The sequence below is a fragment of the Artemia franciscana genome, chromosome 19 (assembly GCF_032884065.1).
Source record: "Artemia franciscana chromosome 19, ASM3288406v1, whole genome shotgun sequence".
Lineage (NCBI taxonomy): Eukaryota > Metazoa > Arthropoda > Branchiopoda > Anostraca > Artemiidae > Artemia > Artemia franciscana.
Genome location: NC_088881.1, coordinates 25,553,065 through 25,562,742, shown reverse-complemented (window position 1 = coordinate 25,562,742; position 9,678 = coordinate 25,553,065).

Below are 9,678 nucleotides of genomic sequence, written 5' to 3'. Positions count from 1 at the left end.
AAGAAAAAAGAAAAAATGATAATCAACAAAAAATAATTTTCCTGAAATTGACAGAGCAGGGTTTTGCAGCTTTTCTCAAGGTGAGCATATCTTTTAATCTTTCTGCACGATCTCATACCCTTTTTGAAGATGCTGCAAACCCCTCTAAAATACTCTATAGATTTACTATATTAAGTAATTGTATACAGACCCTCTTTGGCACCCCTGGTTTAGTGTTCATGTCATAGAGTAATGGTAGAAGATTCTAATCATTTAAATTAATTTTTTTGTAACCTAAATATTCGGTCGTATAAAAACGGAGTGATAATGACGAAAAAAGAAAAAATTGATTATCAACGAAAAATAAAATAACACGGTGATGAAGGGATAGATGCAGATAATTTTTTCTATACATTTACTTTAAATTGTTATGTAAAAGTGCAAGATCCATGAAGAAAAATGAAGCGAGTAGAGGAGTGGAAGAGGAACAGTAGGAGAGAGAAAGGGAGAGAGAGGGGGGAAGGGTGGAAAGAGGGGTGGAGACAGAGAGGAGAGGGAAGAGAGACATTTATTTCTGCGGTAAAATTTAGCTACTTTTTGTGCATTACGTTGAAATATAGACTTGGATTACCGATCGAATAGAAATGCACTTGAACATCAATTTTCGAAGGTGAAAAACACAGTTTTTCCCTAATTTAGTGTTAAATTCTTTTCACGTTTTAATTAAAATGATAAAGATTAGTAATATCTCCTGGAAACTCCTAATTAGAAGGAATTAAATGTCCGTTTCCTATGTCGTATCGTTTACTTTGAAATTATGTTGAATTTGAATTTGATTTTAAATTGAATTTGAATTAATTTGAATGAGAAACGCCAAACTTATTTATAAGAAAGCAGTTTCATATCAAATTTAAAAGTAGAATATGTCTTAACGGGGGATGGGAAACGGGTTATTCTGTGGCTCTAACGTCAAAATTAGATGCTTATTTTGTACAGCTTGAATTGTAAGACGATAATAGAAGATGAGATATTCTAGCCACTGTTAATAAGAATGCTGCAATGACATCTGTTTTATATTGCCATTGCAAATAATTATGTCTCTTTAAAGAAAAAAAAGAAAGATGGCTACTATATAAATGATTTTAATTAAGCTGCTTTCAATTCAGTTACCATTAAATGAGAAATATCTCCGCTATTCAGGGGCTCGCCTATAGGTTTTACAAATAACTCATTCTTAAAAAAAAATAACATTTTATATAGTCGCACCACCGAAATACTCAAGCAGATCAAAATAAAAATAATTTAAATATAGAAGAAGAAAAAATATAATAATCAAATAGAAAATGTCGCCCAATTTTGTTCAGCTATTTAAGAATTTGGGACCTCAATCTTAAATATTTTGCTTCACACAAGGGGATACAATTTTGGCCCCTTTACATCCTTATTTACATGGCTTGATTAAAGATGCTTTTTTAAGGGTCGTAATTTCACTGGCTAGAGGTCTCTCCAGGTATGAGTCTGAACTTGATTACCCGCCCAAATATGTGAAATGGCAATGCTGTTGAATTTAATTCTCTAGCATGGCACGAAGCACAAGGTCCCCAGAAAGTCTTTCTCCACCATCTAATTGTTCACTAAAAACGTTTGCTAGCCTTTCTTGTTAATTTCTGGAAACAAAACTGTTTATTAGTGATTCTAAAGGGTTTATTAATTACATTCTAAAAGAGTCAAACCTAGAAAAATTCAGCCTCTTCTCTTGGACTAGCCGAAAGAGTAAGGGTAACTTACCAGAGTGGAAACTAGCGCTAGTGTTGACAGAAAACACCATTGCCATCTAGCGCTTGGTGTTTCTCAGCATTACTACAAAATTTGTAACTGTTTCTCTCTCAGAAACTGAGATTGGACAGTTATTACTACACTAATTTTGTCAGTTACAGCAATTAAACTAATTTTTCTTCATAATTTAATTATTTTTCTCAATATTTTTTTTCTAATCTTTTTCCAGTATCAAACTGGGAAAAAATGTAAAGTAACACCAAACACTAGATGGTAAAGGTAATTTTTTGTCATTACTAGCGCCAGTTTCTGTTCTTATAAGTTACCCATACTCTTTGGGCTAGCCTATATCTGAAGTTTTTTTTGGGAAACCAATAACAGAACTTGCTAGCTCGTAGAAATTTTCAATGTATTTTCAAACCAGTCATCCTGCGTTGCTGCATTATCAATTTTTGAATTTTGCACTTCATATTCTTCAGTAATATTCTTCAACAAACACAACAAGCTCACGGAAACACAATTTTAGCTAGTAATTTTTGGTAAGACGGTGGAAAAATGGCTTATTAGCATTGAGAGAATTTGAAGATAATAAATTTTGTAAATCTCAATATTTCGATTCATTTTGTATCCTACAGACTGTCTTTAAGCAGGTAGACATACCTTGTTAAGTTGTACAATTGTCCTAACAAGTCTTATTTTCATTTTATTTTTAAATTGTTTAGGTTTTTGTTTGCTTGAACCTGATGAATAATTTGTGTAGTATAACCTAGGCAAAAATTTTGAATTAATAATATTGTATATGCAATTGATTTGTTGATCTTACTTCGAAAAAAAATGAGAATTTGATACTAATGATTATGGACTTCGAAGCTAAAAAACAAAGTGATAAACACCTTGACAAACAGCTATATGAGATGTAGAACAGTATACATAAGAGAATATAATACCCTATACTTCAATTATTTTTCTTTATTTGCCTCAAATAATGTATTTAAATTTATTGGCAAAAATAGTTTCAAAGTCTTCCACCATGAGGCCCTGTTATCAGTAATGCGTATTCTGAATTCTTTACTTTGTTCTATGTAAACAGTTCAAGTAGGTCACATAGTAATCATTGTGGTTTATGAAATTTCTTTTGCTGCCGAATTTTATCCAGTGTATAAAACAAAAACTTGTATATTCAAAAAAAAATACATAATTTCTGTAAAAAAAAATAATTCAAGCTGAAAAGACTGTCAACCTCCATTCATCCTATTGACTTTGCCCCTGTGATAACATCTCAATAATAACGTTATGTTAAAAAAAATACTGCTAAAAGCTACTGTATCCAAAAATAATTTTCATATGAAAAAAAAAATCTAACTTTAGTTATAAATTATTCAAGCCAATAAGGTATTCAACCATTTCAACCTCCAATTATCTTATTGAAGCCTCTCCAAACATATTATATTTTATAAAAGTTTTTTACTGCTCAAAGTTTCACCTACTGTACCAAACAAGAACTTTTATATGAAAAAGGGTCCTATTGTTTTACACAATTCTAGCTAATAAGGGTGCTAACTTACCTATTGACTTGAAAAAAATATGTTGCACTCTATCTATTCATTATTTGAATATGATAGCTTCTACTGAGTTATCAGATCACTTTTGATTGAATTTGTTCTGTTGAAACCTTTCTGGTCAGTTGCCATTTTACTAATATAAATACAGACCTGAGTTTTCCGTTGCAAACTACAACACGTGCTCTAATTTGTCAATTCTGAACAACAGAACGCATTAAGCAATTTTACTAGCTGTATCGGTTGGCCAACAGCAGGGTTGCCACTTCACTTTGTGAAATTTAATATGAACTATGAAAAACTGTCTTCAGGTCTTAGAGGTAGGGCAATTGAAAGTCTTGCAAAAGTTTTTGCAAGACACTAGCACCTTGTATCGATCCTGTTAGTTTCTATTTTAAGAAACATGATCAATATGGTTTGATGTCTTAACATCATACGAGCATCTCGTGTAATTAGGATGAGTGCAAAAACAAGCATGCAAATCAGTCAGTTTTTCAGCAAATCAGTTTTTCTGCTTTTTTTTCGCTGATTCCACTCTTATTGCATATACAAGAATACCATCTACATGATATCTAAAAAGGCAATGCTTGAATAGCTAGCTGTATAACCTAGTTGCTTTCCCATTCCTCTTTGCCCAAAACAAAAAAAAAATCAAGTTTAACCCTTCTATGCTGTATCGGTTGGCCAACAGCAGAGTTGTAACTTCACTTTGTGAAATTTAATATGAACTATGAAAAACTGTCTTTAGGACTTTGTCTTAGAGGTAGGGCAATTGAAAGTCTTGCAAATTTGTTTTTACAAATTTTGTCTATTTTAATGGGAAGTGTTAAAAAGTAATACTTACTTTTGATAAGTGACTACTTTCGGACTGTTGTACAAAGAGCACAAAACACTGCCTTTGGCAACCTTTGCAGCTCGATGGGTGCTCAAATTTATAAAGAATCTAGTGTAAAGCTGTGCTTAGTCTAGAATGTATGAGTTAATCCTCCCTTTAACCCCCGGTCGAATTTTAGCCAAACTCACTTCCAAATATACATTTTTTAAAAGAACGTATCATCATCTAACTGCGTAGTTACCGTCCAGCTAATTTATCTGTCTATGAGAAAAAGCAGAAAACCACAATTAATATTACAAAAAAGAAAACCGAGGATTACGAAGCAAAAGGAAAGGGCGTTGGGTGCCACAGGGAATCTCAGAGTGGGGATAACTTAAATTAACTAAAGAAGCAGAGAAAAAAGGACATTTATCTGATAAAAAGGGGTCAAAAGTCGCAATGCTAACGTAATAAAGTATGAAACCTAATGTTTCTTGGCCAGTCGAAACTGTATGAAATTAGTTGGTGCAACCACGATATGTATCTATGATATATCAGCTATGATTTATAGTTTATTGTAACTAAAAGCTAAAAAACAGTAGAAGTTGGTCTTTTATCTTTTTAATCTATTGCAGAAAAAATCTAATTTTCTAAGCACAAATTTACCTTAATGTTAAAAGACTAAATAAATGATAGTCCCGTTATCGGGGTTTTTACCCAAGAACATCTGTGCCTGCTGGTGTTGATTTACGAATATAAACTAAACTGCAAGCGTATTTTTGAACGGATTGATTCGTGAGCGTTTGTTTGAAGTCAGCCTTTATTGTTATAAAAAAAAATATGAAACTGAAACAAGGGTTTCGACTTTAGATAAGTAATGTTTGGCTTAGGATCTTCTAGAAAATGACGATTTAAAATCCCAAAGACTTGTTTTGAATAAGCCTAACTTCAGTGTACCTTTGCTTACTAAATAATTTTAAATTAATGGCATGTATTAACGCCGCCAGGGGTGTGGGACAACAGTCCCCCTAAGAAACAAAAAGACTTTAAAAAAGGTATAAAAGAAATCAAAATTATAAATATTTTTATTTCAATCTTGATAAAAAAAAATCTGGGTAGCATTGTCCTCCCCCCCCCCTCTAAAAAGTTTCCTGGTGGCACTATTGCTGGTATGTGATCCAAGCTGGTTCCAAATGTGCCAAAATCTTTGTCCATTGCAGCTCTTCCAAAGAGTTCTTTTCGTAAATTGAAGGAGTTCCATAAACACAAGCCATATTCTATCGGTCTCTTTAGTGATAATAATTATCAATTAGTATTTCAAGGAAACATGGTTTTTTTGGAGAAAATACAACACCAAACACTTTAAATAAAACAGAATACTACTTAGTTTGAAGATTGTAGGATTTGACTCAAGTAATATATATAATATGTATATTAGAGACTGTGTTTTTGACTATATGTTTTCTCTTAGAAGCATTTTTGTGTATCAATTCTTTTTTGTAGAAACTTGCGATTTATTTTCCTATGAAATTTTAGTTTATAGATAAAATTTGCTTGAACACGACAGCAAAAACCGGTGTTGTCATTTACGTGCGTTTTATTGACTAAGTAAATTATTTTATGATATTTCTTTCTTCTGATTTTTGTTTCGATCATAGGCTAATGAATATATAGTTATGCATTCATGTAATTTGGAGGGTTTGGACATATATAAGACAGTAAGAAGTGGCCAGATTCTAGTGTATGATTCTAGTGTCTAGTGTACGCCAGTACGCATGGGGAAAGAAGTTCTTCGCCCCGACCCTTGAGTTGCCACGGAAGGGAAATTGGACCCATTTCCCCTCCCCCCCCACGAAGTGTATACCTTGGTGTATTCCTCCTGACCATATCGACTAATAATCTTCAAGCCAGTCAAAGTACTACATCAATAGTACATGTTATTTTGTGGGGGGGGGGATTTGGACTCACAGGGCTAAGCAGCCTACACAGTTTGCCACAGGTATTATAAAAATGCTACTTGTAATACGAACTGAGTAGTAGCTTTTGGATATATTATTTTTTAAAGTAGTACTTTTTATAGCATTTCGTGAAAACAGTAGTTTTTGGTCGTAAAATGGAACTTCTTTTAATAATTTTCAAATCAGTTGCTAATTATTTTACGTCATCGTCGACTTCTGAATTTTTAATACATTTTCCATCCACTATTAGGGATTTTCACTATCATGTACTAAACTCCACGATTTCAGACGTGGCAGGAAGTTCGGATGCATTTCTAAATGTGACGTAGCTAATAAGACAAATGTCTCCTAACAAATTAATTTAGGGTTACATTTTGTAGTTTGAGTGCCACCTTCTGCGCAAACCCCAGGTCCAGCAATGTCATACGAATTGGCTTATTCTTGGTTCAAGTCAATACAAAATAAGGATTTATTGCTTGTGCCAACCGTGTGATAAAACCATATTTGATGTAAAGTCGCATATAAACATGTTTTACCTCTTTTCACTTTTTGCTTGCAGATCTCAGCTAATACTTACACAGAAAGTGGACAAATGTGCTAATAAAGTGCAGAAGTAAAAGTTAACAAACTCCTAGGAAGTGTGGGGATATTCCTGCCGAATTGGCGAGGAATTGTATCAAAAATGAGCTTTTGCCCATTTGTTCAGTCTTCGAGCTTTCTCAAACCTAAGAAAATTCAAAACCTCAGACACGGAAATTCATTTTGGAGCCGATTAGTCAAAATTGGTCAGATAGAAAGTTTTAAAATGTTCATTTTAGTTTTAATGGCTGTATATTATTGTAAGTCGCTGTTTTTTTAATATATATTTATGTTTTGTTAAGGACGGCCCTTGGAAATAGGGTCGAAATGTTCATTCAAATATAGAATTCCACTTTCTTGTGAAGTTCCCTATTTTTCTTCTTGTTGTTGATGTTGATGATGGAAAGGCAGTGTGGCCTTCGTTGCTATTTAGATAGAAAGTCAAAAACTTCTGGAGAAGCAGCAAGTTTTATACGACGTAAGAATTTGACCTAGCGTCATATCAAGCTATGCTCTGAAATAAAAGCGAAAAGGGAACAGTGAATAACCATTTCTTCGGATGCTTGATCTGTTATTATGAGAGACTGCTGTGTCTGGTTATTTTTGCTCTATAATCCCTGTTTTCCGTATATTCTGGGAATGTGGTAGTCGCACTGATGGCGAGGTTCTATAAGAGACTGGAGGTGGCTACTACTGTCTTAGCAAGGTTTGAGTAACCCCGGTTCTGCAGTTTGGGAGCTCAGTGCCCGTCTTCAAGGATGGTTAATCTACTTTTTTCAGTGAAAATACCTAAAAAGGTGTTTTTCAAAATGTAGGTGGTTAATTGAAGTAAAACATTTTTTCTTGAGTATGAGTTCTTCAGTGATAAACTAAACAGAAATTCGTGGTGAAGCTTTTTTACAATCACCACACTCCAGAAGTTTGTTCCCATTTTGAGTCTTTTTGAGTTCTGCAGTTTGGGAGCTTAGTGCCCCTCCTCAAGGATGGTTAATCTACTTTTTTCAGTGAAAATACCTAAAAAGGTGTTTTTCAAAATGTAGGTGGGCAATCAAAGTAAAATATTTCTTTTTTATAATTCGAAAGGTTTTTCTTGAGTATGAGTTCTTAGTGATGAACTAAACAGAAATTCGTGGTGAAGCTTTTTTTTTACAAATATCACGCTCCAGAAGTTTCTCCCCATTTTGAGTCTTAATATTTGCATACAAAGCTTCAGTCATTGAAAAATGTTCCTAAAATCTCTCCAGAATATCTTATTTCTTTGTGGAAATTATGTCTTTGTCTCACACCAGTGCTTGTCAGTTTTTGTCGATTCTAAGGTTATGAATGTGAAACACAGAACACTGAGTCCAGGAATTTGTTTTTTTTTTAATCCTAAATTCATGGCGGCAGGTATAATTAAATGTCTGATTTGCCGCTAGTTTTTATCGAGGTTTTTTTATTCTATCTTCTTATGAAAGAGTCAACAGTGAAACTTAGATTTAAGTGCCTCAAGAAGATCATTCCAGATCGAAGTGCAACGTCGGATGAAGCTGTTCCTTAAGCACTCTGTTGTTGGTTTCCAGCCTCAAGATAATTGGACCGAGCCGTGTGCCTTCTTGTTTGTCTTGTTGGTTGGATTATTGGAGGCATAATGACAGAAAGCTATAAAGAAGGAGGCAATTGGAACTTGGAATATTCCTGCACTTTTTATCTGTAGTTGTTTTTACAGTCATTTCAATTACCGAAAATAATGCGAACTGGATAAATACCTTAATCTTCTACCTGAAATAAAGATTCTGTACCCGAAGTTGTAGGCGCTATAAGCTACAAAATTGTCCTGGTCCTTTGAATAATAAATGAAAATATACCTTTTTCCAATTAGAATCTTGAAGATGGTTCCTTTCAACTGGCTAAGTTATATTTAGAAGAACAAGACCAACGTAAATATTATAGTACCTGAAACGGATGTATCTGTATTTATGTAAGGCTGAAATTATTCAAAAATGCGATTTGCTCAATCTATGACCTCAACTAAGTTCCCAAGCAACGATTCAATAACAGTTGACCGATTTGCAGCAACACAGAAAAGAGAATGTAAGGAAATAAAACCTGTCTCAAAGTCAGGCAAAATAAAAATTCCCTTAATATGTGTCAAACCCAAGACAAATTTGCAAAATCACTTGTGCGAAAACAAGCGCAGAAATTTTTGCAAGTTAATTCTTCTTTTTCAAAGTGGTATTTTTTAGTGGACGTGATTACTACCATCAATTTTTACGAGCGGCAACTCTAGTCATATAGCTTCTGATGGCCTAATTACCAAGACTTGAAGTATATTATCAAATTGTTGAGTATTCTGTGTCTTGAAGAAGTATCTCTTCGAGGAGAATAGTTTTGTATGTCGTCTCTTTTAAGATACATAAGTATCACCAGACGACCAGGCGCTGAATCCAAATGAGTGATGCTGTAAATTGTTAACCATATATGTTTACGGTGATCAAAGCTTTACATAAAGAAAAAAAATGGCGATCGACCATGCTCAAATGAATTTACACTAATTTTAGTTGTCTGTCTTTCTGCTATTCGGCCGTTTATAAAGTAGTCAGTCTTATAGTCGGTTAAAGCCTTTGAAAATTACCTGTATGGGATATTTTTCATAAGTTTTTCATTCTAGAAAGCCTTATGGGATTCTTTGTAAGACTTTCAAGTTGAAAATCCCTTTGAATTTTACGGAAAAATTTCAAAGGATTCCATTGCCTGGCGTCTAAACTTAGTTTGAGCAAAATTATGAAGTACGATAACCCCTCTTGACATTTTTAGAATAATTTTAGTTTTTTCGTTGAAGTTTTTTAATCCCAGAATGTAGGAACTCAAATTTTATCTTGATCTCTATAAATTTCAGACTACTTTTGTCGGATAATAGCAATGTTATTTAGTTCATTACCTAACCCCGCATTCAATAAGCATAGTGCAATAACTTTTTGGCGTCCAATAGCCAATTGCAATAATCAAATTGTGTTCAAAGCTCTTATTGAAA